Genomic DNA, 25549 nt, shown 5'->3' on the forward strand with positions numbered 1-25549 from the left:
TTCGTGAGAAATATCCAGCCGCACTCTATGTACTCACTGCGCGTGTCACTACCTTAATCTAGTTGTGTGTGCGGCTTGCTCCATCACAGACATTCGAAACTGTTCTGTGACTCTGAAGGCGACGTCAGTCTTTTTCCGTAAATCTTCTAGCCACTCACACGTTTTGCGAAAAATGATAAGCTTAAGCTGTCCTGAGTCTACAAGGCAGCGCCTTTTGGGACTATGCGAAACGCGCTGGACCGAGAAGCACGATGAAGTGCTTTCATTTGTGAGCCTCTTTGAGCCGTTGATCGCAGCACTAGAGGAGATTAATTTAGCGGAAATGGCGAAAGTCCAGTGCAGGCAAACAGTCTAATGTTGGCACTCTTTTCACCAGCGTTCCTTGTAAGCTTGCATGTGACGGAGCACGTGTTAGCACTGACTTTGCCACTGTCAAAGAAGCTGCAGACGAGGAGTATCGACATGAGCGCTGCCATTAAAGACATAGAAGTGGTACAGCAGACAATTGAAAGTGACCGCAAGAACACGAATGCTTCTTCCTCAAAAATATTTGCACAAGTGCAGGCATTGGCAGAAAAATATGTGGAGATCACCAGCCGTCGAGCCGGTGTCCGGAAGCAACACCTTGGTGGGAGCAATGCATTCGAAAGCGCGGAAGAATATTTTCGCAGAACCCTGTTCATTCCGTTCATGGACCAGTTAAACCAACGGTTCTAAAAGCACAGGGCACTTCTAAAGGACTTTTCATTAATTGTACCATCCGCAATACCATCAATGCAAGATGATCGGGAGAAAGGAGCAGAAAATCTCCTGACCGTTTTTGCGCATGACGTCGGAACGAGGGCTGGTTTTGGAGAACTGCGACTATGGTGGACAAAGTGGGCGAACGAAGCAGCAAACCAGCGCCCCGGTACTGGAACCGATGCCCTCTCTCATTGTGACAGCAGGTTCTATACGAATGTGTACAAGCTACTCCTGATTCTAGTCACCACTGCCAGCGCAGAGAGAACGTTTTCAAGCATGAGGTTACTTAAGAACTACTTACGCTCCACGATGTCTGAGGAACGCATGGTTGGCCAGGCACTTCTGTACGCCTACAGAAATGTCGACATCAGCGTGTCGGAAGTCAGTGACCGTTTCGCTAAGCTTCCTCGCCGGGTCAACGTTGTCCTTTGATACCGAGCAGGACAAAAATCAGCGCAAACGAAAGGAAAAGACACTGCTGTTCCAGAGTTCAGGTCAATGAGCCCGTAATTCTGACGCAATATTATTGTTCATCACCGTTTAAAGCCGTGAGGATTTTGTACCTTTTAGCAGTTAACACTGTGACCTAATATAAACATAAGAATACGGGCATCAGGTGGACATTACCAGCCAATCGACAGCTTCACCTTGTTCACTGAGAGGTCGGCATACGCGGCGTTACCAAACAAATTCAACTATTGGGAAACCATACTAGCAGCATTGTTTGTTACTTTCATTTGTCGTTTTTGTTCTTCATTGCTTTTTGAACTAGAAGCGGCAACCTTCCTTTTATATTGAGTGCACAATTGTGGTTCGCACTTTTAAAACAGTTTTGAAATAGTTTGTTTCGTTATTTCTGCGCTCTTCCTTTATAGTTCTGTCCACATGGTGCGTCCGAGACAGCAGCTTGGCCCAAGGACATATCAGTTGAGCATTATGTATAGTGATCATTGCTTAGTTCCGTTTATTGATTGCATATTTAAATGTACATTTGTGAAGTTTTGCGTAAGCATACTGCGCACTGTTTCCGGTGACATGTTTTGCCAGTATTCGAGGTGTACTTTCCCATTCTTGCTTTTCCCTAGCCCCACCATTTGTGCAAAAAGATGAACATTTTGCGTAAACAATCTACATTAAAATATTTGATCTCGTCCTGGTTATTTTGTGGACTTCATTTTTTTTTGTTATCAGGCGCTTCTTCGGTTCAAAACTGATGCAGTTCCGAAGTTTACGTGATATTTGCCCTACCTGTTACACACACACACAAAAAAAATATTGAAAAGATTGATGACAGTTATTCTAGGAAAGATTTTGCGGGCATGCCAACATAATATTTTTACGAAAAAAAACACATTTCTTACTAGTTCTTAACAGAGGGCAGCATTCAAGAAGTGATTTGCAGCATCTAATACCAATTGTCACTGGTAATACATGTTAATGGTAATACCGGTAACAATGTATGTAACATGGTAATACATGTACATACCCACGCCTTTTTTGGAAAATTATGAAACCGGACGACAAAACCACAGTCTCTCTTTGTGACACTTCTGGATCCCCCGTTGCCGATTGCGCCGTTCCATCCGTCAGCTCTGCATTTTGTTCCGTCTTTACAAACGAACCTAACAACGAACTTCCTGATTTTCCGCATTTTGCTTTTCCGCCAATGCCAAAGATTGAATTCAATTCAGAGGGAATCGTAAAAGTTATTAACTAATTAAAGAACTCTTCGTCATGCCGTATAGATGGCATAAACGCCAAAATTCTGAAAAATACTAAACATGTACGCAGTTCCATATTGCCAATCATTTTCAGCAGTCACTCGACACAGGTAAAGTCCCATTAGACTGGAGAGTTGGGAAGGTCATTCCGGTCTTCAAGAAAGGTGACCGCTCATTTGCAGGTAATTACCGACCAATCTCGCTCACTAGTGTTTGTTGAAAGATCATGGAACACGTTATCTTTTCTCATGTTGCTACATCTTTATCATCCGTAAACTTCTTTCACCCAAACCAACATGACTTTCGTAAAGCTCACTCATGCGAGACCCAACTAACATTATTCCTGCACGACATTCAGCTTCATATGGACCGTAACATCCCAATTGACACACTGTTCTTAGATTTTGAAAAAGCCTTTGATAAGGTACCCCACTCCCGTCTCCTTCTAAAAACCTTGCGTCTAAACCTTCATCGGCATGTTTTTTAACTGGATTAAAGCATTCCTAACAAACCGTAAACAATTCGTGCATGTTAATGATCACTCCTCCGACCTCTCCCATGTCTTGTCCGGCGTGCCCCAGGGTACCGTCCTAGGGTCTCTTATATTCCTAATATACATTAACGATATTCCGCTTTCCGTTGAATCTAACATCCGTCTTTTTGCTGATGATTGTGTCCTCTACCGCCCTATAAATAACCCCACCGATGTCTCCCCTCTACAGCATTATCTCTCACGTATTCAGCAGTGGTGTACCACCTGGTTGACATGTCCCTTAATGCGAAAAAAACATTACTAATTTCTTTCCATCGTCGCCGAAACCACACGCCGGCTACTTACACAATCAACAACTGTGATATAGCTGCTACTGACTAGATTAAATAACTGGGTGTCCATCTTTCGAGTGACCTATCTTGGGGCGACCATATAAATCACATAATTCACTCCGCTAACCGCGCTCTCGGGTACATACGCCGTGACATTTCCATGGCACCACCTTCCGTTAAACTCGCTTATAAAACCATTGTCAGACCAAAACTTGAGTATGCATCTGCTGTTTTTGACCCCCACCAAACTAATCATATCGAAATACTTGAGTCAGTACACCCTTATGAAAATGAGTCTTGAGTTTCTAGTGTCGACTAGGTGCGCTCCTAATGAGTCACTAGACAGACATTAGACACGCAAAGCCTAATGTCGTTTAACATTAAGTGTACATCGGAGAGTCAAATGACCATGTGCACTTTAATTTCTGGTGACTGAAGTGTTCAGACTTTCAGTTGCCGTTCCTAATGTCAAAACGCGCATCACAACAAAGAAGTTAAATAGCCTTAATCGCCACCGTAAAATCAGTTTATCACAATAGACAAGTTCGTCTTTCAGAGACTACAAGCAATAAACAATTTGTGTTGCAATGTACACAAATATCGTGTTTCAGTAGAATGCGTAAATATTTTACATATATCGCCCATGCACCGGCGATCGAAGAATTGCTGACGACCGCAGCAATGTTCATTATATTACCTGCCGTATAATAGAAGTAAGCATTTCCTTATTTTTAAAAGGCATGAGTCGATCACATATGCAAATATGAACAGATATGATCAAGTGACACTGCGAACACTCGCTCAGGGGCCCGTGTTGCCCATTTGTCCAGTAGAAATTAACGGAGGAGAGTGGGGATTACCCGCACGGCGTCGCGAAGGATTTTGGGGGGCGGAGAAGAATTGGAACTGTGGACAATGGGTGACGTACAGAAAAAAAGTTCGTTATTGTTGTGATAAAAATTAGGGACTGTTCTTATGCATGGTGCACTTACATATATGTCCAAAACAGAATGTTGTTGGTTGCAAAGATACGCGGACAAGCGTTTTTCCCAACCTCAAACTACTGTCTCTATCTCTCCTCGCTGTTGCAACGCTGGTCAGAAGCAGCCGACAACCAAAGTTCGATTTGGCCCAACGTCGCGTACATCCTTCTCCCGCCCCGCCTCCTCGTAATGTCGTCTCCACGCGACTCTCTTCCGTTCTCCACGGCGTCAACTCCTCTCTCCCTTCACTCCTTCCTTGTCCCATTCACCTCCTCTGTGTGCAACGTTGGGTGTCGCCTATCACACCCTACCCATTCCCTCCTCCTATCATAATCCCTACCTCTTTCTATCCACGGGAGAGGGCAGTAACTTGAAACAAAAAAGCGTTTCTTTTGACAAAACAAAATGTATAGTTGTATAACAAAATCGAACAGCCATAACACATTCCCAACATGCACACACGGGTTAAAAAAAGCCATAAATACACTTTTTTTATGTACAGTGACAAATAAAAACAACAACATTGCTTTATTTTCTACGGAGCGCTGTTTGAAGAGAGGGTCAGCGCGCACCAAGGAGATATTTATATTTGTTTTGATTTATGCAGCGTCATTTCGCGTTTTTGCACTTGTGAAAACGTCGCACCTTTTACGTGCACCTCACAGTCAAAATAGCGCCTTCGTCTTCAAGTGAGCGCTCGTCACCCTCCACCTTTCCCGACGACTCGCCTAGGGAGCTTCTGACGAATTTCACTAGCAAATGGCTGTATAAGCCTGAGACGGCCGCTCGAACAATGAAATGGCCGTCACATGAGGTACGGAAGGGTCACAAACCAAAACTAAATTCGAAACGCGCGCCGAACCGGACTATTTCGCGGAGCAGTACATGTGCAGTAGCTCCGCCCCCGTAGCCTTCCCTTCATTGCCAAGAAAAGTTGTCCTTGGGGGCGCTTTAGTTGTTTGACGGGTGCACGATGCGCGCGGTTTGTGTGTGTGTGTGCCATGCTGTGTTCTGCAATGCTTCGTTACCACGTTTATCGATTATGCACGTTGGTTACTTGATTCAATGTCAAGTGTACCTTCCAAGACGATCTAGGTCCTAGTCTCGTGACTGAAGGCGAGTGCGGACGTACAGCAGCCTTTTGACAAGACTGTCGCCGAGTGTACGGTACATTGTGGACTGTAAAGCTGAAGAGTGCACAGTGGATGCCTGATTTTGGTAAGTTCTAGAATATTTCTGAATTACACAGCTAGGTTACTTCATTACATGACGTCTTTTACGCAGGAACCGAGTGTGATCGTCTGGGCGGTGTGTTCACTCTGCGGGGATGATGGCCAGAGGAAGGATGATAGACAGGTATGTTTTACGCTATGCTCAATGCTTTCTGTGCACTTTATACGGTTGTATGAAGCACTCACCATGTGCGTTCACTACCTACAACTGCAACGGGTGGATGAAGGCGCGTTGCTTTGCGCGATACTCCGCTCGCTTCTGTAACGCAAGCGTTTCTTGTCATGGCGCTCTTCTTCCTTGGCTGTTTTTCGATTCCAAGAATGCCTGTCGCTCGGCCCGCCCGCTTCCCGCTGCTGCTTCTCTACTCGGGAACTGGTTGACCTTGGGGACGCCTGCGCGATGTATGTGTCGCAGGGAGGGCAACACTCGCCCTTTTGGGCGTAGGGGACCGGAGGGGGGAGGTGAGGTAGGAGGGAAGGACTGAGAGCATGGCTCTTTCCCGGAGAGGGGACGGGTCGCGACCGAGGAGAGAGAGAAAGTGGCCCGCTCTTGGCATTCCGCCGCTCAGAAGCGATCGTAAACCGAAGGAAGAATAATTTGCAAGATTTTTTGTATCCGAGTTGTGATTCTGTAAATAAACTTCTTAGCGTCGTCGAAAGTTATTGAAATCGACTACAGCTGTATACTGCACGAGATCATCGCCTGAAGCTACTTGTACGATGGCTTATCACTTCGGAAATAGAACTGCTTTAAACATAACGTTCATCGCCTAGCCTTCTCATGATGCAGGTACAAATGAAGTAACTTTTCAGGAAACTCAGTAATAATTGGCATGTAGTACGCGGGGAGGAAGATATAAAAACACGCTGCGGCTGCACATGCGCGCGCGGTGCTCTTCAGTGGCGTGTGTTTGTGGCTTTCTCCGCGACTACTGCACCGCGCTTGTTTTTGTTAGAAGTTAGTTGCACTATGGTTAGGATTTTAATCTGACTGTGCAAGGTCGTTGCTACGAGAAACGAACTTGCGTTGGGTGAACCCACTTGAAGATAATACAAGTCAGTGAATTACGTTATATTCTGGTACTAACACCATGTGTACAGTAATTTGAAAGAGCACAAGATGTATATAATTATCAATTCTAGACAAATATGCCAGTTGCGTTTGGCAAGGTGCCCTTTGTTGCAATATTTGTGTTTGAGAAAAATGATGTGAAATATTTTTCCCGTCGTTATATTGTTTCCTGAAGCATACTGGTTTATATTAACAGAAGTTGTTGTAATGGTTAAGCAGCACTGTTCAAGAGCTTTTTATCCACTGTGCTGGGGTGGCAAAAGCACACCTCAATTATGTGCTTATCTAAAGTTCATGTTTCTTTTGTGAGCTTTTCTTAAGGCAGCATGAAACTGAAAAAGCGCTCTTATTTGCAGGTTGTGCGACTAAGACGTAGCATTCATTGTGAGAGTGCTACTTTAATTTTATGAAGTAATTATTATGGGAAACAAATCTAAATTCTCATATGTAACTATGTGTGCAGAAGTTTAGAGAAGGCTGACAAAAGTGGTTAACGGTTTTTTTTTATGGCTTGCAGCACTACAAATTCAAACCGATATTCCAGGCATTGATTGGCTTTAACACGACTAGAATTACTTTCCTAAACGGCTCAAATTCATCATATAATACAATATGTAAAGCTCGGCATTATGGAGTGTGCACATGGGCCACACATACTCTTATTTTATCAATTTATGCATTTTATATTGTGTAGCAGAGCTGATGTAATTTTCGTCATTTAAATGACCTATATCGTAATCTGCGTTCTCCAACCACATAGTGTTTACTAAGTACATAAGTTTCTGAAAGTTCGGCTTGCAATGGCACCATTACAGTTGTCTGCCATGAGCCGTTGCTCAGGTTATACTTGTTCTTATAGCGCAATCTGAGTCCATCATTCAAGGCCCTTGCTGGTATATAAACATAGACTTGCCTGAATACATTGTATGTATTGTGTGTGAGCTGTAAGGTCTGTGTGGTGCGCCAACTCATGAATGTTTTCTGGTATCCTTAACATATGTACCCGGTGATCTCACCTGTTCGTGGAACTGAAGCAGACGACAGCTTGCAGACGAAGATGGGAGCGTTCTACCTGTGAGCCTGGTCGAGCTTATATTTTATGGTAGGCATTTGTTTCAATCTTTACAAAGAGCTTCGACATGTTGCGCCTGCTCATGAACCTATTGCAACTTTTTTGAGGGAATTCTAAGATCAAAGAAACAAGACCCTAGACGTAACTCCATTAATGTATACTTGATGCTGGACTTGACCTTCTGTGTTGTTTTCCTGTTTTCTTACAGGATTTGCTGAAAGTTTCTATTGGAAATGCGATATAAGATGCAATTTTGACTAACTCTAACTTCACAAAAGTGCTTTTTGTCAACTACCTGCACTGGGGCCTTGGCAGTACATCTAAGTGTTCTAAGGTGCACGATGTGTTGGATAAAGTTTTCTTTGCAACTCTTATATATTTACTGCGATCTTTCGTGCAGGATACACATGCATGGATACACATACATGGATTCCCTACAAGGACCCTGCGCATCAAAAGCAATCTGTCATCAATGTTAAGTAGACAGATTAAACGAAACTGAAGATATGACAGGTGTACACCATATTTTTCTTTCATTTAACCTCTGCATGTTTCCCAGTCAATAAATGTTTTTATCCATTTTCTTTTGTTGAGAAATGTCTTTGTACAGCACAAGTGTCGTAGAAGGTGCATACATGCACTTTTGTATGATGCTTGGCTGCATGTGTATCAACCAGCAAACACATTGTCAGGCACAACTAATATGTGATTCCGTACTATCATCCGGACATATCATAAATCTTATCATGCACTGTAATAGTTCTGTTTCAGGAATGTTATGAATGTCATTGGCCACGAAGCACAAGCTTGGCCGAGGGTCATTGCAAACAGGATGTTTCATACTCACAAGAAAGTCACTCATAAGGACACATTAGAATGACGGTGGCCAATATGTTTTTGAATGACATTATGAGTACATTAAAACAATTCTGAAGAAATACATTAGAGAATCAAATGAGTGTTGATGTCAAAGGTCGTTTCATGCTCACTAGACTATCACATGTTAATACGCATCGGACTATCACATGTTAATCCGCATCAGACTATCACATGTTAATACGCATCAGAATGATCGGCCAATATGTTTTTGAATGGCATTTCAAATACATTACAAAATTCTAAAGGGACACATTAGAGCGTCAAATGACTGAAATGTCAGAAGTCATTAGACTTTCTTTTTGAACTCGTCTCACATTTTCATAAGGGCAGAACCGAGCAACCAGATTCATTGTTTCAGATTATTCCCGCTACTCGAGCGTCTCCGCCCTCAAATCCCAGTTAAATCTTTCTACCCTCGCTCTTCGTCGTCGTATTGCACGTCTCTGCCTTTTCACAGATTCTTTTATTCAACCCCACGTGACAACCACCTCATCCAGCCGGCCCATCAAGGTCATCGCACAAGTCATCCAAATGCTGTGATTCCGCCACGTGCCCACACCATCTCATTTCAGCAGCCCTTCTTTTTGCGCACCGCCCGAGACTGGAATGACCTTCCGAACGAAGCAGCAGTCATCCGCAATTTTGCGCGCTTCAAAAATGCCATCCAGGAAGCAGACTCAACCACATCCTAACATACACCTTCATCGATACCGCCATTTTATGACACCCACCCCTCATGTAAAGTCCGATACGGGACCTTTGAGGATATAATAAATAAATAAATAAATAAATAAATAAATAAATAAATAAATAAATAAATAAATAAATAAATAAATAAATAAATAAATAAATAAATAAATAAATGTTATTCATATACTTGGTCGTTCTAAAAATTCATGTGAGGAGGTCGCGCTGCAACGTGAGCCCCCCCCCCCCCCCCCCCGAACAAATTTCCTGGCTACGCCACTGATGAAATGGTAGGTGAACTATTATGAAAGCGAAGCATTTGCCTACCCTTTAGCAAGGCGTGCCTGGTCGACAGAAGTGGACACTGGAAAAAATACATTTCATTAGTCCAAGTAAATTATTTGTTAATCTTCATTGTTCATGAAGGATAATGTTAAAACTGTGCAACACCTAAGTGCAAACAGTCATTAGACGCACCGCAACTCACGTGCAATTACGTGATGCAGTACCTTTGCATGCGCATGAATCCTGCCACTACTTCATCCTCATCGACATCCTCGGGTCGACATTTTCATTGCTCCTGGGAGCAACGACACTAGCAGTTGCAGACAATTGTCCCAGAGGCGAAGGAAGCCAAGCCGCGGCGGAATCGCGTTTCCCGACGCGTCCTTTTCTCCGGGCAGGTTATTGTTCGATGCGACACGCGCTTACCGTCCAGGGTCGCGTCGTTTCGTCGAACATTGTCATCGCAAGGTAACGACGAAGGTCACCACGTGCGACGCATAGCGCGAGTATAAGTTGTTAGTCCGTAGTTGTTCACGAGTACGCTAGAACCCGTCAGAAACACGCTCAGTGAACTTTTATTGTAGCCGATAAGATATTGTGTTTATACGACCTGGAAAGACATTTCGCTTCGGACTGCTGCGACGTACCTCTTTAATGACATGCAGAGTCGCTAAATCTGAAGCAAAACGCTTTGCCACGTATTATTATAAGGTTTTCACTTAGGCTGGTTGCACTGGCGTAGCCAGGGGGTGAGGGCGGGGTTCAAACGTCCTCCCCCCACGCCCCGAAACTTTTCAATTTTGCATGTGTACATGCAAAACACGCACACATACAACACGCGCACTAACATACATAAAGTATGGTTGAACGCCTTACCCCCCCCAACCCCCCCCCCCCCCCCAAAAAAAAAGAAAAAATTCTGGCTACGCTATACTAGCTGGTTGGTGCATACTATTGGGTAACAGCGCATGGAACGGGACGAACAAACAACCTGTGTCAGTCTGTTTGCCCCGTACTTTGCGCTGTTACCCAGTTCACGTATTGTTCGCAGAGCAATTATTATGCGAGAATGTTTACACGGTGCAGATTGGTGACCTTGAAGCGTCGTCCTTGAAGATTAAATGACCTACATTCACTGTCGCTAGCGCTCCGAAGGAGTGTGGAGGCCACGCGAGCTCTAACAAACCAGAAAAGTGGAAGTAGAAAAGTGGAAGTAGGAGAAAAGGGTATCAAGATGTCAGTATCGCAACAGTGGCGCGTTCACGACGTTCGAACAGCAGCATCATCCCCGATTCCTTGACGTTGTAGCGCATCACCACGTTTCGCGGTTTTCGCCAAAGGTGTTCGTAGGTAGGTGTAAATTATTACAGGAACCGCACGACTGTCTAGATGCTCAGGTATAATGGAATGTGCACGCTAATTAGCGTCTCCAGGTGCCGCGTCAGCACGTTAAAAAGAAAACGACGCGGCGGTCACAGTAGCGGGCAGACGCGATGCAGGGAGCACCGGCGGCTGTTTGGCACGCTTATGGCCATACAGCGGGGCAGTACTTCCGCGATCCTATTCACGTACCGCGACCAAGCAGACGAAGCAAAGAGACAAAAATGGCAAACGGCGCTCTCCGCTCGGACTTCTTTTCCCTTGTGGGTCGCCGTCGAAACAGAGGAGAGCGGGGGACGAGTGTCGCGCGAATAAAAGTCACAAATCTTCGCGGCGGCCTCTAAATATAAGCGGCTGCCGAAAATAGCAAAAGCAGAATGCCCGGTGCGTCTTTTCTCGGCACTGCGGTGGGAAAGGGGTGAGACATTTCGTGTTTCGGCGCTTCGTTGGCGTGTCTGTCGCCAAAGGGGATTTCATCACACGCCCGTGCTCCCGTCGGAACCGTTAATGTCGGCGAGGCCTCTTCCTCGCGCGCTATAACGCCCACCCACTGTGGCGGAAGGCCGGATGGAGAGAGTTTCCGGATTTGCTACATTGTAGATTTATGCCGACACGCTGTTAGCGCGCGCACCTATATCTCTGTAGGTGTTAAATGAGAGAAAAGTGCCGGAAGCTGTCAGATTCGTTTGCTTCTTCTCCAATTCGATTCAACTTTATGTACAAGATTGCTTCAGGAGACATGGCTAAAAGCTGGGGACATGCTCTTTTGCACTAACCAGAGGACCAGACAAAAGCAGTATATCTGTGATGAATGTAAATTAGTTAGCGGGAGAAGGAACGGTCGAAGTGGAGTGCTGTATCAATCTCACCTATGGTGCCTTCCTCGCCATCGATATAGATTTCCGTCGACCTTTATGGCCCGTTCAAACGAAAAGCCTCCACCGGCTATGGAACCGATGAAAGAGTTCCGCGACTTGCATGCAAGTATCAAAGCAAAAAAAAAAAAATGGTACGGGGAAAAGTGGCATGACATACACGTATAGAACTATGAAGCAAAGGGACTCGATCGAAGGATCCCCCTGTATTTTAGACGCAGCCATATGAAGCCAACAATGAAGCCAAGGAAAGCATTGGGGACTTTATTTGATTATTTTAATTCAAGTGTAGTCCCGCCGTCGTAGCACAATTGATAATGCACTGCCTGCGAAATGCAGAGGTTCTGGGTTCGTATCCCACCGGACACAAACTGTCTTTTTCTTGAAAGGTGCGGATCAAAACAATTGCTGCTGCACGAAAACAGGCTCCATATATGAAAGGGATAATTAACAACTGCGCGCTTGTAGAACGAAGCCACCAGGAAGAAAAGCTGAAGAAAAATTCGTCCTGGTCCGGGCATCGAATCCGGGACCAATGCCTTTCCGGGGAGGTCGCTCTACCAATTCAGTTAACCAAGAAGCTAGCAATTGGCAGCGTGAGGTCGAATTAGACAAGAACTCGAATCACATGGACACAGAATATTCCGCAAAACTCATTTCAAGTATTGTCCCTATATATATACACAGGTTCTTCAAAGAGGATTTCGCAGCTGAGCTGATTGAAAGCAAACTTTTTTTAAGTTTTTTTTTTTTTTTTAGTTCCGCCATCGGAGACCTTACGGGAACCATGCGCTAAGGTCCAGGATGGAACGTTACGCAGTACTTACGCTTTACAGCATGCGCGCCTTTCCGGAACGACCTGTTGCGGTTTCGTCCGGTTCATCGTCCTGCATGCCTAAAGCCTTCTTATCGGTCCCTGTTTTAGCGTTCACCGACTCCGCGATCTCCGCGTGCTGAGCGCGCACGCGAAGCAGGCGCTCCCGTCACCGTCTTCACAACGGCCAAGGTTATGAGCACAGTTGCGGTATCCGTCGCCCCGCTGTCTGGCGCGACGAGAAAACAGTGGATCCCCTTGGGCTCGCTATCGGCTCTGTAGATGTTTACACATTCCGTCTTCTTTCCTGGCACGCGCTCCGCTGCATAAACAAGATGCAGACAACTGCCCGTCCCTTCAGAACCCGGGTGTATAACATGCATGTCTTGAAACTGTGAAGTTTGCTGACCCGAAGCGGAATTATTATCAGTACACTACGAAGAAACGTGAAACTGGAGACAAGTAAGACGTCTTGATCATCTCGAGAGGGCCTAAAACTGACGCCTTGTAAAAATAAGGATCACTTAGGTGTTTACGCTCACGTCACTACTTCTTGTGCACCCAGGAAGATCCGCTGTTCTAAATCAAACTATTTTTTTTAACAAAAGCTTATAACAGCATGCTATATATACCGAGCGCAGCGTGCGCGACAGCTTCTATATGTGGTCTTTCTCCATCAGACAGGTTGCGTTTGTTTATTTTTATACGATATCGATTATGCACAATTATAGCCACAAGTAAAACAAATAGTACGAAGAAATTAATCTTAAGGTCATTCATTTTTCTTTTCCAATGCGTCGACAAATATTAGTGCTTTTAGCGAAATGCTAGAACCAAATATTGCCAAAACGAAGGCCGTGTCGCTCGTGTCGCATTCTTGGTCTGTGTTCTCGTTGTTTTTGCGCTGTAAGCTGAACGAAGGCCTGACAAAGCGGCACTGCAGAATGTATCACGCGCACTTATATCGCACGAAAGAGCAGGTTTTCGTTGTCGTTTAGCGAATACTTCAACGCCAACCGTGACATGCAGAATGACAGTAGTCGTGCAATTGCCGATTTCTTTCCTCGCATTTTAGGAGCCCTTTTTCGAGACACAGATGTCTATACTGAATAAAGACAAAAAGAACCTTAATCTGTGCTGACAAAAAAAAAGAAAGGAAAAAAAAAACCCAGGAGAAGCTAATAAGAGCGCAACGTCAGGGAATAACTGAAAACGCGGCGGCTTTAGAATGACTCATATCAAACGATTGCGGCTGCTGCCCGAAACCCAACCCTTCTAAGAAACGAGTTCACTTCGCGCCTATCACACGCCGTGGCGGTCTAGTGATTATGGTGCTCGGCTGCTGACCCGAAGGTAGCGGGATCGAATACCGGCCATGGCGGCCACATTTTGTTGGAGGCAAAATGCTAGAGGCCCGTCCACTTATATTTAGGTGCACGTTAAAGAACCCCAGCTAATAGAAAGCTCCGAAGCCCTCTATAGTATAGTATACAGTATATATAGCGCCTCTGGTACTGATATCGTGGTTTTGGGACATAAAACTTCAGCAATCTTTTTATATTAATTTCCTAGCACCGCGCTGCTTGCAACCATGACGGCCGCATTTCGATGGAGGTGAAATGCGAAGAAAGGCCCGCGTATTTAGTTTTAGGTGCACATCAAGGAACCTCCACGTGGTCAAAATAACCAGAGTTTCATATGATGGCGTGCCTCACAATCAGACCGCGATTTTGGCACGTAGGACCCTGGAGTTTAAACTGCGCAACCAATAGCTTCAGGGCACGCATGCCGTTCCACGGGCTTCTTTCTGCGTTCGAGGGAACCGAATCGTCTTTCACTTTGTATCATTCCCTCCCACTTCGTACCACTAATGTTATCCTCCTGCGCGCCGCCACCCTTTGACGTCCTAGACACTTGCTTCAAGCTGTATAGAAACACAGGCGCCAATAAAAACATCGAAGACGGGGCCGGCACGCGAAACGCGGATATGCACGCACTTATGTATACACGCGCCACTGTTTTTCTGCGCGCGACGTCGCAAGGTTCAGGAAGAAGAGCACGGTCGCGCCTCGTTTCCCCTTGAGCGAAGCTTCGCCAGACGGGAGCGAAAGCGCGCGTGTTGAGTCAAAGAAGCGCGCAGAAAGAAAACTGCTCTCGGTAAAAGTGGAACAAGGGCGACGCGCGCTGCTTCTGCATGGAAGGCTCTTGAAAGCGCGCTCTTTCATCGGACCAATGACGGCCGCTGGCGAGACCCCATCGAAACGAACGACGACTCCCGGGTCTCGACGCAACTCGATCATCTCGCGTGACGGCGACGCGGTGGTGACGTGTCGTAAACGAATCGCGCTTGTTTTCGCGCGGATGAGGAGATGCAGACTCTTTGGCTCCTCTGATGAGAGACTGAGCGGTTCGCGCCCATCAGAGGTGAATGAGCGATGCCGCGCCCCGCCAATTTCGGGTCGGCAGCCGGGACGGTTGGCTGATCTCTGAAGACACGCACTTTGTCATATGTGCCACTGTGTCGGCGTGGCGGAGCATTAAAAATGATACGTGTCATAAACATTTCGGTATAAGTGGTGTACACTAAGCGTCATAGTAATAATAATAATAATAATAACTGTAGGGGTTTTACGTCCCAAAACCACGCTATGATTAGGAGGAATGCCGTATAGTAAAGGGCTCCGGAAATTTTGGCCGTCTTACTGTTCTTTAACGTGCACGTAAGTCTAAGTACACGGGCCTCTAGCATTTCGCCTCCGTAGAAATGTGGCCGCTGCAGCCGGGATTCGATCCCGCGACCTTCGGGTCAGCAGAGCACCATAACGGCCAGACCACCGCGGCGGACACGCTAAACGTGAAATCAGTTTAATCTGATAGGCTGTTCTTTCCGAACTATGTACGGCAAAAGAAAAAAAATGGTGCGGCGAAATTTCCCGCTAAGAAGAAAAGATATGTGGGCGAGTTGGTTAGTATTCATCTTGAAAACAGCGCAGCAACACGAGGACGTCCCGTTGTATCTTTCTTCTTCGCCCTCGTGTTGCTGCGCTGTGTTCAAGATGAAATTTCCTGTTCCTGTGTGGAACAAGAGAGCACGGTAATGGTCTCCGTTGTGGACAGACGCGCTCGGCACTGATTCTGTCCGGTTAGTTCTCTTGTTTGCGCTGTCAAACGCGAACACTTGCCGCGAGCCAACTTGTCCAGGTTATAATTATCCTTTCGCGAATGCGTTATGTCATATTTGCACCATTTTTATGAAAGGAAAGGCGCAAAAGGTTACCAAATATAGTCTATTTTAGTTCGTGCGCGATGCAATAACTTTTAAAACCAACCAGAAATATTTTACAGGTTCGGAGAAGCTACCATCATAAAAGACCGAGCGATGAAGTGTAAGTAACCATCTAATTACAAGCAGGCATACACAGGCAAAACTGTAGTATAGAAACTACTCAAACGCTATTTTCCAACAGCGTTTTAGTTGAAGTGACGCTCATTTATTGATGCCATTTATCCTACATGTATACCAAGATGACCACGACCAGAACGTATGTAACGAATACCTAAAAGCAACACACCAACGAACAGTCAAGAAACGGCAAAGGAACAGCCAGCAAACAAAAACGCACGTGTGACCGTGTGACAGACGGCTGGCCCTTCTGTGTTTACGACGAGATTGCCACGTATAAGCGGTCGCTCGTGTCGCGCCGTATTTCTAATTGCAGAATTTCTTGAAATAACCTCAAGGTTCCATGCGTCCTAAGCACATTCAACGTCATTTGCATCAATCACGTCAACCGTGTTTTCCCCTCGTCGTTTTGCGCGTATCTTCACATCGGAACACAGCGAATGTTTTTCTTTACAGTCCCCTAAGCGCGACCATAATGTGGAAAGATTTTCTCTTTTTTCCTTTTTTTTCTTGTTTTTTATTTTTTTTGCGTGAGCCGCTAGCGTGCTGGAAGAACTTCTAGACCGTTGTCTCCAAATCGCAAGCTTTCAATATTTTTTCTTTCGGTCATATCAGCGAGCTTCGATCAGTCGCCGAGCTTTTCCTGTGCGCTATCGTCTTGCGACACGGTGCGCCTCGTGTTCTGCTTAGTGGTCGTGGAAAGACGTTACCTTCCCAAGTCCTTGCCGAACTCCCGTAGGAATATAACACTGTCCATAAGACCATAGCCTATCACACGCAAACAACTGGGGCCAAATGCACAAAACTTCTCTTTCGTAAGTGCTTTTTTATTTGCGATTGGCCGGTTGGCCTCGCTAATGACATGTTCAACGTCAGGTTTGGTCAAAACATTCCCTTACGAACAGCGCGCTTATCTTACCGGGAGTTTTCATCGAACATTATTCGACATCTCTCTCTCTCTCTCTCTCTCTCTATATATATATATATATATATATATATATATATATATATATATATATATATATATATATATATATATATATATATATATACATGTGTGTGTGTGTGTGTGTGTGTGTGTGTGTGTGTGTGTGTGTGTGTGTGTGTGTGTGTGTGTGTGTGTGTGTGTGTGTGTGTGTGTGTGTGTGTGTGTGTGTGTGTGTGTGTGTGTGTGTAAGTATGCTCATCCCGATAACAAAAGCTGCATACTCGTGTATCTATATACCACATTCCTCAGCTTGCAGCGATGATGAGGGTCTTGGACTACGCGCGTCGCTCTCGTCAAAGCATTACTCTCGCCTCTTGATCACCCCACACCGTCTTCTCCTTTGCCGCATCTGACTGCGTACACGTAAGCGCAAGCAGGGCGTTGTGCATGTCTGGTCCTCGTTAACTTATATCACTGGCGAACAGCGAAATCGTGCGCGGCACCCGAGGAAGGCGCCCACGTTTTATCATTTGAACGCGATTTGCGCATGTTCTCGCAGCGGGGAGCGTATCGGAACACGGTACGAAGGCAGGAGCAAGATTCGGGGTGGCAGGGCGTTCGGGGGTGGAGCGAGGCGTCTTGCTGCGTCCCGGTGACCCACACCGGACCACCCCGTTCGACACGGCCGGCAACACTTTCGCGCGGCCGCCCTTAGTTGGAAGCAGGCGGATGCAAGCTCAAACGGCGACTAAAGTCCGCGTCGTCAGATAGGTGCATTGCGGCTGAAGCCGTGCGCCGCGTCAGCCATTTGAAATAGCGAGCTCCAAGGAGTCCCACGTCTCGGCAAGTTATCGCAAAGTGACCAAATTGTCTGCGCCTCCGTTATCGTTTACTTGTTCTGTATGTCCCCCAAAGCTTTAGGTTCCACAAATAATTGCGGCTACGCCGGCTTCTGATGAGGAAATGTAAAGCTTAAATAGAAGGTCGTTTGACGTTTACAGACCGCCAACACTGCTTTTTACCACAGGTACAAGTGAAGACTGTGGGAGGTTTGAAAGTTAAGAGACTGTCACAATACTGTTTTTCTTTCTTCACCTCTCTTTGTCCGTGTGTGTCCGCTTGCGTAAAAGGCTTCTAGGCTAATTTCACGTTATCCACTGCATGCATACATTTAGCCGTCGATCGGTCGATATATATTCGACAGACAATGAGCTAAATTTAACTGAACTACACGTCGTCGCGAGCTAGTGAGCCCCTCGGAGCGCCCCTAAACTTCCGCACCAGTGCACGGTATTAGTGCGAGTGAGCACTGCTGCTCCACGCGCTCCCATTTGCATAAACACCTGTCTGGGCTCAAGGGGGAATCTGCGGGGCCGCCCCTGCAGTGAGAGAGCGGCCGCCGAAAGAGAAATGGTTGCGTCCGTGGCCCCCTGCCCCGGTGCACACACCCTTAAATTTGAGCGCACGTAGTATATCATCAGTGTACGTGCGTTGCCACCTTTCCACTGACGTGCACCGGAGCCAGAAGTCATGGGCGCCGACGGAGACTTGCCCGGTGAAAGCGTTCGTAGCATGCCTTCACGAGGGCAGCCAATCGTTGTTCGTTGGGAGATGGCGCGTCGCTTCTCTCGCAAACGAGAGCAAGGTACCTGACAAGTGCAGGTTAGGTCAGGAAGGAGGAAGGGGACTGACCATGCGCCCGGTCAGCACTGACCATGCCCGGTCAAGCTACACGCACTGTGGCACTATATAGTATATTCAACCAAGTGATGCAGACAGACAAGACGCTAGCAGTCACCACAAACGAAGTTGACTGTATTTTGTGTTCTTTTTTGTGTCGCTACGTGAATGAACTTGCATGAACTCTCCCTAGGTGCTCTTTTATGTAATATTCGTTTTCACTGCTGTCATTTTCACGTATCCTATTATCTGTGAAAAGGAGTAGCCAGCGCTATATAAACTCACTAACAACTGTTAAACAACATATAATAATAATAATAATAATAATAATAATAATAATAATAATAATAATAATAATAATAATAATAATAATAATAATAATAATAATAGGTTTAGTATTCGGCTGGCCTTGCGATGATGCTTACGCGATAATCTTTTCGTTGTTATCGTTATCTCACAAAGAACATTAACGACAAAAATGAACGTACAGCCGGCCGAAAGCACACGCACATTTCAAAAGTTTACAAATTTTGACATTCTGCCAGGAGACGTTCTTCTGATATGCACTTTTTTATGACAGTTTACTCAACGTGAGCTCCGTTTCTGACCCGACCGCACTTTCTCTTTCTATCCTTCGATTGTGACGTCTGCGATCTGGAACTCAAAGAAAGGCTGTACCATTCGGTGCGGTGGTATGTATTTCGCGTCCAAGCTAAACTGCCAGCGCTGCCCGCAACTAGTTCATGTCGGAGCTGCATGCGTACATTGAAAATGGCGAGGATAAACGAGGCGTAAGCGGCAACATATGCGACGCAGAGACAGGATGGTTGAATGGGAGTCGCTTGATGGAGTGCCTTGACCCTGGGGGCGAAGTCGCGGTGACACTGACGGCAGTGCTTTGCGCCGCTCGTGCTTTTCTCCTCTACTTCCGACGAGCATCGTAACCGGCGCTGTCACGACACGTTCCGTAGGTGCCGCGTATGTCAATCACGCATACTGCCGAAGACGCACTATTGACACGGTGCCTTGACCGCGCCAGATATTCAATAACTCGATTGATTTTTTTTTTCTTCTTTTCTTTCTTAGTGTTTGGTTCTGCTATGTATACCAGAGAATGCACAGTTTGTTTTGCAACATAATGAACCTTCTTTAAGTGCTAAGCATTTGTATGCCGACTCAAACAGAAAACTGTACGTGCGTCTGTCCGATGTACGTCCGATGACCGCCATAAAGAAATAAAGTAATAAAACGCAATAAACTTCTTGGTAGGGCTGAGTTTGAACCTAAGGCCCTTAATTAGAACCCAGGAGAGCACGCTCCGTAGCTACCATCTCTGAGACTAACTTGGAATTTGACTTACTTAGCCCACGCATGACATAGCAAAAGCCACGGGTACGATGTCATCCGTACGGTTTCCTTGACGCTTTTCAGAGCGCAGTTCTTAGGCGCCCGTTCCTGCGTTGAGTGGCGTCGCCGTTGGCATCGGCGTAACCGACAGAGCGAACGGGGACGAAAGAGAGCGATCGCGGAGTCTGTCGATATCACGAGCCACTGGCCTCTAACCTCGCTTTCTTCCTCCGTCACGCGCGCTGGCCCCTCGGTCGGAGCTCGTGCGTATGCAGGGCTGGCACGTGCACTGCGGCTGGCTTCGCATGTCGTAACGGGGCTGTCGACGTTTAGCTTGGTTCGCGATGCCTGCAATGCACAGAGTGGTGTGCGTAGCACTCGAGCTCTGGCTGTTTCTGTAGCAATATGTAACGAATGTTACATTGCTACAACTGCGGATAGCCAGAACTTCAAAAAATAGAGTTGGCCTTGCCCCAACACGAAGCTGCGCTCAGAATTCGCATTAGGCAGTATCGTAATCGTCGGTGATTTCCTCTTTTTTTTTTTGTTCTGTTTGGGAACACCTCAGTCACATGGGTACTATAAGGTTATCGGTGAATTGTATGTTATAGTATGGCAAGAAATCGTCGTGACTCAAGTGCATCGGTTATCCGCAATTTCACCAAATTAGTACAGCAGCGCTGTACACATGTAGTGTGTCAGTGAATAGCCGCATATACTCGGACACTGCAGAACATCGTCTGAGACGCTAAAGACCCCGGAAGAGCAAAGTAAGCAGAGTTATCGCTGCTGCTATTGTGCTGTGAGAGAGATAGAGAAAACCACACTAATAAAACATTGTGAGTGTAACAGGAGCGGATTCCGGTTATCTGCCCTGCATGCTCCGAAAGTGCTAAGGAGAAGCAAACATAACTAAACGAAAAGGCGAGCGTAATGTAATAAATGACGCAGTGTACGTGGACCCAGAAAGAACAAGACATGTCCGTTCCCCGATATTATCTCTCCATATCTGGGTGCAATAATAACGGACGAATTTGCGCTAAGCCAGCCGATGCGAAAGCCGCAACCCGTGCCACTTGCGTGGTCAGTGGTGCGCTGACCAGACGCCCAAAACGGAGTGCATAGCCATTAATCTTCGCTTTGCATCAGCGGCTGCCGAGTCGCAGTTCTTGTTTCTCGTCTCTCCGACGACCATTGCGTCGGCCGGACCTGTGTGAATCCGCCGTCAGCAGCAAATGCACTCCCTTGTGCGTTGCCTGCGGCGATTTCGTTGAGAATAAACATGCTCAACCAGGCCATTTAGACGCAGTGTTAACTGCGCCAGGCTTCTACGCTACGTAGCACCTGGAGCGCGTTCCAAGTCACGGTCTTTTTTGCTCGAGGTCAGACATGTAGTTAAGAACATAGCTTAACATGGGAGTAGCTGTATCTCAAAGTTGTCACGCTTTCCTGCAGTTACAGGTACTGTGCCAAGTGAAGTACGCTAGCTATGAGGTATACGTACGAGACCTGTAGTCCGTGGGCATTCTGTGCTCTCCACTGTGCACGTCTGATATAACCATTCCCATTGTATATCTTTATAACTTACTTTTCCTACATTTTATATTTATTTAGATTCCTATTTTTCTTTCTACTTGTAAAAGTGGCATGCGCATATGCGATCTTCGCAAAGACGAAAGAGCCTCCCCCAACCCCCTTAGCAATCTACTACCAACATCTTATAAAATATTATAATGTAAGAAAAAAAGTGGTCAGAGATCAAGTTTACGAACTTGTTTGTTCGACAACGGTATACCATGTGCTAACAATGAATAACTAAAACACTGGTCAATTCCCAACCGTCATCACCTGCCAACAGCTTCATGAATGTAAATCATCATTGGAAGACGCCAGCCTCAACAGCTGCAGCGCTGCGTAGTATTATCGTACCGGAACATCGGAGTGACGCTTCCCCTTCATCCAGCTTCGTCCGCGCAGGTGCACGTGCACGCGTGTGGGAAATTGACGACGGAGCGGAAGCGATCCGTTGACGGCACGAAACACGTCAAGAGCTAATTAAAAGGAGCACTGCTGACACCTTTTCCTTTTTGCTTGATGCGTGCACGTTTGTGCGTGTGTGGAAATGAACGATCGCAGTTTCCAGTGTTGCCTATTTCCGCTTCACTCGTTTGTTATGGGATTGCTTTCATTTTGGGGCCACATTCTCATCATCGCATCGCGCGGCTTAAGAAGCTCGCAGGGCGCATAGAGGCTTCGTCGGTGGGCGACCTTCCTGTCAACGAACAATGCTGGTCGCGATCTGATTAAGACGAGTCAATTGATTGAAGAAATAGAGCGGAAAATAGAAGATAATGAGCGCCGATGCATGACGCAGAGGAGGGAGAAGAGGCGGTATTGCATTACTGTTCGCTCATCGACACAATGATGCATCATGGGACGACCTTGAGGGACGCGCGTAGCCTCCGCTGTTAAATTCCGCCACAAAATGAGAGCGTGGGAAAAGCAGAACTAAAACCCAATCAGAGCCTCGTCCACGCGCATGAGACTTTGGCTTATCACGTGATTTCCACTTCCTGGTATTGTCTTTCAAAAGAGGTTGATTGCACGTGCGAGCTGATACACGTTGACTGTGATCGATGCGAAGGATGGCCTTGCGTAAGATTCCGAAAACTGCATTAAAATTTGCACGTAGGCGGGAGTAGGTGCAGGTGGCGTACGAAAAAGAAATGGTTTCCAGAGCTTCAGTTTACGTCGGTACCTTCTATACCGAATCACAGAATATCGTATAAGCCCCGCCACGGTGGTCTAGTGGTTATGGCGCTCGACTGCGGACCCGAAGGTCGCGGGATCGAATCCCGGCCGCGGCGGCTGCATCTTCGATGGAGGCGAAAATGTTTGAGGCCCGTGTACTTAGATTTAAGTGCACGTTAAAGAACCCCAGGTGGTCGAAATTTCCGGAGCCCTCCACTACGGCGTCTCTCATAATCATATCGTGGTTTTGGGACGTTAAACCCCAGATATTATTAGAATATCGTATAAGCTGGTAGCTACAAGAGTTGATCAGACAACAAAACGAACACAACTTGAGGAAGTCAAGAAAGAAAACACAACCCACAGTATTATTACTCGAGATATTAGATGTTAAGTGTATCGAAGATACCATCGGTAACATGCTAATAGGATGGAGATATCGAGAAAAGTGATGAATGAAAGGAGATAAGCAAAGTAGATTCCGGGTTGGCTACTCCGGAATTTGACAGGCCACCGTACAGCAGTGCAAAACATAACAGAACATTTGCATTTTGCAAATGAATATGGATGAAGCGATCGACGAAGTACATAGTACCAAATTGACACGTCATACAAGCACAAGTTAACAAAAACAAAAAGAAAGAAAAAGAAACAATATGCAAAAATTCTGTCATGAAGCAATAAGTAGCGAGTGCAATATAAGGAAACGATTCGATAAGCTAAGCATAATGCACAAAAATCCACACTTAAAGCACTGTTTACTGTGAAGGAAGTACTTGAAGTACTTTTTCTCTGTTTATTGTACACTCGACAGAGAAGGCTCTCGTCCCCTGCAGCAGGCGCGTGAGCTTATACCGAAACGAACACTGGCGTTACACTTGGGCACTTAAGCGCAGAGCTACTGTTGTTACACTGTTGCCTCACGCTGCTCCTTGTATACACGCCGCTGCACTGATAAGTCTTATCGCGCTCAAGTGCACCGTGCTTCCTGGTGTAGGATGTTCTGAAACTCTATATGCTTTCAAGCGCGCAGACTCTCGCTTGTTTCAGTTCGGTCGTGAGTTGCGGTGTCGCGTGGTTGACGAGGTGTCAGTAAACGCGGCAGCAATCTAACGGTCTTAACTATCTAACGAGCTCAGGCGAGCACAATTCGATATTTACAACTGCATTGTGGACATTAGCTGTCAACCTCCAGAATATATACAATGGTGCGTGCCGATTACTTACAGGGAAACTGATCACGAGAAGGAAATCTAGTGGAGAATAAAAATGGTTTCGAGTGCATACGACAGGCATTACCCAGTGATTACCACCAGCTTACCGCTGTCCTTGAAAAGAAAAGGGTATTGCCATTACATTTTGCTGATACTAACAAAGGGGGCACATCCTTGGGGGTCAACAAACAAGACTGAGTAGCTCAGAATAGTGCAACGTGCAATGGAACGAAAAATGAATTACGCAATTGGTGTCAAAGAAAAGGAAAGCACAGGCCAAGGTAATTATAGGTGGTGTGATGAAAATTAAAAAAAAATGTAGGTGCAAAAAGTAATTATACATCTAACTCGCTGTTCTCCTCGGCTGTGTTTCTATCCCTTGGTAACCATTCTGTTGCCCTAACTGACCACCGGTTGTCTTTCCTACGCATTACGTGGCTGGCCCAGGCCCATTTCTTTCGCTTGATGTCAACTAGAGCATGCACCTGTTTATTGGCTGGCCCATTCTACCGTCCTCCGATCTCCATATGTTACTCCTACCATTTTCCGTTCCATTGCTCGTTGTGTGATCCTTAACTTTTTCCCTAGTTTCTTTTTTATCCTCCAATGTAACGAATGCTAATTCGGTATTTCGTTTTGCTACCTGTACACGCAAGGAGCTCACTTAAAGCATATGTACCTTCACGGCGCCTGTTTTTTTTTTTTTCTCTCTCTCTCCCCCTCTCTCTCTCTCTTTGTCGGAGACAGCCTTTGTTCTTGGGCATCGAAAGAAAGCGTAACGAGACACGGGGACGCGCCTGTACAAATATAAAGACTCAAAGCAAACAAAGCGAGAGTGAGAGGCCGTTAGGCCTTGTTTAACTCGACACCCTTCACGTGGTGGCCACGTTAAGAAGGCCGGTTTGTCCACGCTACAACTATTACGCGAGTGGTGGCGAGCGGGAAAAAGTTCAAGCACCTCCCTGGCAGCGAGCCAATCTGTTACGTCAGCCGACGAACAGAATGCATAAACAAACAGCAGCCGGCCGGCGCTCTCGTGCGGCCATTTGCATGTATAGTGCACTCACTGTGCGGTCGGCGCGCTGGCGTTCCGATCAGCTTTGTGGCACAGCTGCGTGTAGCGAAGCTGTTGCCGCCTGTCGACGGGCCCAGAGGGCGCCAAATATCACTATGTACTACTACAGATCATCAATACTGTGCAGCGATTGCGTAAGCTGTATAGAACCGATGCCTACTGAACAGGGGCTGCACAGTATACTTCCATTCTTTTCATTGAAGTTCATGTAAGAGCAGGAGACTTGGCGCATTTTAATGACGATGACTGCTCCTTTTGCATATCAACGATGAATAGGACAAAATAATCAGAACTATTCCATGATTTCAGCTTTTTGTTTTTGTGTTTTGTACTTCGTGATTTTTTTTGTGTGTGCGGGGGGTGCATAAACACTCGTGTACTTCGATTTAAGTGCGCGTTAAAGAACCCCAGGGGGTCCAAATTAATCGGGAGCCCCACAAAACGACGTGCGTCATAACCATATCGTGGTCTTGGCACGTACAACTCCAGAAATTATTGATATTCAAACAAGCTGTTTACTTATGGACTGATTCAATGTTCAGGTTTGTTTGGGTTAATTCTATACAATAAGCTGCACGTAAT

At 46.1% G+C, this 25549-nt stretch overlaps 1 protein-coding gene and 1 long non-coding RNA gene across 3 annotated transcripts in view; both read left to right on the forward strand.

Annotated features, from left to right (window-relative positions):
• LOC119396864 (fibroblast growth factor 9) overlaps positions 1-25549 on the forward strand; it is a 126684-nt gene that overhangs the window by 58524 nt on the left and 42611 nt on the right. The gene's annotated exons all lie outside the window — the stretch shown is intronic.
• On the forward strand, positions 5156-8201 carry LOC125759049 (uncharacterized). 2 transcript variants are annotated; one of them, XR_007416651.1, is made up of 4 exons: positions 5156-5491; positions 5558-5629; positions 7615-7679; positions 8050-8201. It is a non-coding gene; the product is annotated as an uncharacterized LOC125759049 (long non-coding RNA). The 2 variants fall into 2 exon arrangements; XR_007416650.1 differs by lacking the exon at positions 8050-8201 and having other exon boundaries at positions 7615-7816.

The sequence above is a fragment of the Rhipicephalus sanguineus genome, chromosome 6 (genome assembly GCF_013339695.2).
Source record: "Rhipicephalus sanguineus isolate Rsan-2018 chromosome 6, BIME_Rsan_1.4, whole genome shotgun sequence".
In the NCBI taxonomy this organism is placed as follows: domain Eukaryota; kingdom Metazoa; phylum Arthropoda; class Arachnida; order Ixodida; family Ixodidae; genus Rhipicephalus; species Rhipicephalus sanguineus.